The following is a 5032-nucleotide window of genomic DNA, read 5'->3' on the forward strand; positions in this document are numbered from 1 at the left end:
TACACCCAATCATATCTCTTTTATTTTAGTTTTCCCCCATTTTTTCACACTTAATTAATAGAGAAATAGAGAAAGTGATATTGTTCATTTTTTCCTAATGCATCTAGTATACACCAAGAATAATAGTAATAATATAACATAATTCCGGATTTGACATTTGACATTATGAGCATAAAAGTTTTTTCTTTATTTCTAAGGAAACATTCATTGGGAAAAGTACTATCTCTACCTCTCATATTTCTCACTCTCCTCTCATTGAGATTATAACATCAAAATGTTACTCTAAACTCTCAAATTTTTCATATGAAAAGGGCAATTCACATACATTTCTCTTCTCACATTTTGATCTACTAAATCAAAGTTGTCAAAACTCCATCAACTAAAAAACCCTTTCTATCTTAAAAGTTTCCTTCATATCTTAATTCATGCTCCATGCTTCCCCTTCTCACCCTTTGCCACCTCCTTCTCTTCCTCCATAATGACCATAAAAATTTCTCAATTAATTCACATTCTTATATGGCTATCTCTTATATTTTTGCTCTTTCATCAATATTACAATCTCAAGTACTCAAAGATCAACAAGAAACAGATCATACATGCTAGTCATTCAATATTACCCTCTCATCACAACAGAAAAGTTCTAGCAAGAAAATTTGACTTGTCTCCTTTCTTTAAGCATAATAAACATCCATTGAGTGTCACGGGGCATAATGGTACTTCTAACACAGAGATTGATCCTCGTTATGGCGTCGAGAAGCGACGTGTTCCAACCGGTCCAAATCCGTTACACCATTGAATTGAATTCTAAGTTGTTTTGCAAGGCAAAAGAAAATTAATGGTTAGTAGTTGAATCTTGATAATGATAACCATGATTAATGTTGCTAGTTATACTAAATTAATATTATTTTTTGTTTTTGTTAGTAACTTCGTGTTTTTTTATATTTTTTTTTTATTCTAATTGTCTTATTGCAAGTCACCTTGAGAAATTGTGCAGAAGTGAGTAGTATTACTGTATACATTTTCATGTTTTCGGGGCATTCAATTTTTGGTGATTATCATGATTTGTTTATTTCGTCAATGTAAAGATTCATGAAAGTGAACAAGAAATTATTATTATTCTATTGTGTAGGTGAGTGATTTCAAAGAAACATAATTAACTGAGACGGCACGGCATACGTTGTGAAGATTTTAGTTGGAGCATAATAATAATTAAATATATATGATGGTTTTTTTTTTAATGAAATACATATGATGAGTTTCCAATATTAGCTTTGAAGATTACTAAATACATTTTGTGCATTCACGCGATGTTTGTTGGTTTCTAAAAAAATAACTTTGTTGGTTATTATTTATTAAAAAAAATTATTAATTATAAATTGAGGACTCAAAATAAAATATTTAGGGTCGATCTAAAAGTAATACCAAGATAATGGTCTTAGACTTAAAAAAATAAAATTTAGATTTAATAAAAAGGCTTTATATGGCCATCTGTAATAGTTTATGACCTTTTTATACGATAAAGGAAATATCATAAAAAATTCACATCTATAAAAGTGAGATATTGAGTCCCGAGATATTCAGTTCGAATGTAAGGTATGATCTTCAACTTAATAATATTAAATTAAGATTTAAAGAACATTATCATGTACATTCTACTACTTAAAAATAAATATTATCTAAAATACAAATTTTCATAGCAAATATTAAAAAGATTGATTTTATAAGTGATTGAACAGTAAATTTAAAAAAAAAAACAATTACATTAATTTTAAAAAAAGGCAACAATAACTTAAAAAAGGATTTTACATTCTAAAACATCTATAAAACAACATTTAAACAAAAATTGATCTTACTAATATTAAATCAATTGTGTTTATCTTTGGTTTTTTTTTTCTTCATTTTTTCTTTTCCTAATAATAATCGCGATGGTGATTACATTTATATTATAAATAGAAGTATGGGCAAATCTTTATGAACGTATAGTAAATAGTAATAATTAACTTGTGTTTCATAATTAAAACTAACTAAAAAAATTTAATGTTTTTAATTGTGATATGACAATTATAATTGATTGAAAGTGTAAAAAATATTTATATATCATCAATGTATATGATATAAAAAAAATCATCCTAAAATTTTTTCTAATAAATTATAATAATTATGTAAATTTATAAGAAAAAAATTTCAACAAAAAAGGAGTCTGAAAAATAAATTACATTTACAAATACTGTAATTGGATTGATATAAAATTATGATGTATAGATGTCAATGAATTAGAATTTAGAAGGAGTAAAAATAGAAAGAAAAAAATAAACCATCTTAAAAATGAGAAATTTTAAAAATAGTTGCACATCTTTGACAATTCCATAAAAGTTTCTCATATTCTCAAAATATTGAATCGTGTAAGAGAGATTGAGACAATGTAAAAAATAACAGTATTTTAATAATTAAAAATCTAAAAATTAAAACAATATGTATCAACCCAAAATCTTTAAATATAAAAAATATAAATTATATCTTTTATATATCCCACAATAGACTTATTCGTATATATAGGCAATGTGAAATTAACTATAAAAGCATTTAAATTCCAACAAGGGCAAGATTGTCCACACAACTTGGACAACAACATCATGATTCACTTTGTTGAGGACATTACAGAGAATACGACCGATGTGATGAATTCTCAAAAAGTTGAGGATTCCATAAGTTGAAAAAAACTGACTTCATTTAAACCGCCTTACCTCACTTACAGAAATTGGTCTTGCAAAGGAGTGGCAGATGCATTTATATTGAAATGGGATTGTTTCTCCAACAAAAGAAAAAAATACTTAATGCTTAATAATTTTTAATTTGACTCTATAAAAAATGGTTTAAATATAAAAAGTTATAAGGAATAAACCAAAATAAATTGGTATAATTTTGATCATGTAGTATTCTAATGTTTATGTCTCATTAACACTACATATACACAGTGATACAAAATATATCATATTTTGGAAAAATAACATCACCTTATATATCGTAAAAGTTTAAAGTACTTTTATTTTAAGAACATATTATAAACGCTCCTTTTACTTCCACCGTTTAAAGTGTTTGAATCATCTATTGTTGCTAAGCGAATTTAATCTTACAAAATTCTTTAATTATGTGACAAAATTGTTTAGCAAAATGATCTCGCTAAGCGAAATTGATTCTTCAAAATTCTCAACTTCTGAGATAAATTTGTTTGGCTAAATTAATTTGACTAAGCGCATTTTTTTTCTGCTTTGGCTTCAATAGCCTTTTCTCTCTCATTTCTTCGCCTAATGTCACAAACAAATATTTAATATGCTATCTTCAAATTTTCACAAAATGTTTACTGCTAATCAAACCGCTTACAAATATAAATATTTTTGGAGTCAAGCACCCAAATTTTTAGCACATTAAGTTCAATAAGTACCTTCAATATCTAAATATTCAAGTAAAAACTATACTTATCAAAAACCTATTTATACTAATGTGACTTTTTATTTACTAATAATATAAAATAAAATAAACATTCTAACAAATATTAACTAACTTTTGGGACACAATAATTTTTTACTTTCATAAACATAAATATATATTGGCAAAAGCCAATCATATACCACTGTTATATACAATCTATAATAAACTACTTATGTTTCAAAGTTGTTGTATAAATTAAGTTGAAATATCATATCAACATGGGGATGTAGTTCAAATCGTAGAGCGCTCTTTTTGCATGTGAGAGATATAAGGTTTGTCCCCCTGCAACTCCAAATTGATTTTTTCTCCTTCTCCAATATTCTTTTTTAAACAAAGTTATCATATCAAATATTTGTCATTCCAAAATATCAATTTTAATTATATATATAAACTTTATTTACTTTAAATGGGTTTTGTTATTGTAAAGAGTCTAGATCGTGATGCTTGTTCACTTACACTCTACAGAGCAATTAAGTTGATGAGGATGTATGTACCTTACTTCTCAAGCAACCTAAATCCTATGGTATATGCATAAAGGAGAAGATGAGGGTGCCTAGACCCTACTTCTTGGGCGCCTTACAGCTAACAAATACTAACTAACTATATATATAATTACACATACCGGTACAATAATAGGAGGCAAAATGTCATCGAGTACCCCTTTTACATACAATGGACAATAGACTATTTATGTTTCCCAATGTGTTATATAGTTGAAGTTGAGAACTCATATCAACATGGGGATGTAGCTCAAATGGTAGAGCGCTCGCTTTGCATGCGAGAGGTACAGGGTTCGATCCCCTGCATCTCCAAATGAACTTTTTATAATGTTGACATTTTTTAATAAAATATGTACGCAAAAAGTTAGACAAAGTTCAATCTAACTAAAAAAAATTCACATTTATTCGGTAAAGACCAAACAATTTCTCTCATGTAATAGAAAAATAATAATGTTCCCATCATAAAAATAAATATATAATTAGCAAAAGTTAGATTGCTCATATATTTTGTATTAGTATATCTAGAAATGTGACACAAATTATTTGTTTTAATCTTTTAATCATTTAGTCAAGTCGAGATATAGTCGATGCACAATTGCGTATGAGAAATATACATTAAAAAAAGACTAATCCGTTAAATAAATCTTAGCTAGGTCAGTTGCTTATAGGAATAACTTATGGTTTTAAAAAAATATAGAAATGGCCAACTACCAGCAACTATTCTAAAAGCGTTAAGTAAAAGAAAACTAGGGATGTCTTTTTCTACAAAGTCTTGTAACTTTTACAAATAAAAAAGGATTTGCCGACTACCCCCAATATTAGCATAATGGGTTAATTCTTATAGTATAATTAGTCATGTCTTAGTCAATATTGCATTTTCTAGTTTAGACATTAACACTTAAAGTGGATCCACTGCCATTGTCAATCGCTTTTGTTATGATGGAATCAACAAAGTGCTTGATTGCAATTCGTACATAATAACCGCACAGAGAGAGAAAGAAACAGAGGTATCTACGAATGCAAATGAAAGGCCACCTCATCAA

General features: G+C 27.3%; 1 non-coding gene across 1 annotated transcript; it reads left to right on the top strand.

Annotated features, from left to right (window-relative positions):
• The first annotated feature begins 4228 nt into the window (after window positions 1-4228).
• Window positions 4229-4301, top strand: TRNAA-UGC (transfer RNA alanine (anticodon UGC)). Its single transcript has one exon. It is a non-coding gene; the product is annotated as a tRNA-Ala (tRNA).
• Window positions 4302-5032: the final 731 nt, after the last annotated feature.

The sequence above is a fragment of the Cicer arietinum genome, chromosome 4 (assembly GCF_000331145.2).
Source record: "Cicer arietinum cultivar CDC Frontier isolate Library 1 chromosome 4, Cicar.CDCFrontier_v2.0, whole genome shotgun sequence".
In the NCBI taxonomy this organism is placed as follows: Eukaryota; Viridiplantae; Streptophyta; class Magnoliopsida; order Fabales; family Fabaceae; genus Cicer; species Cicer arietinum.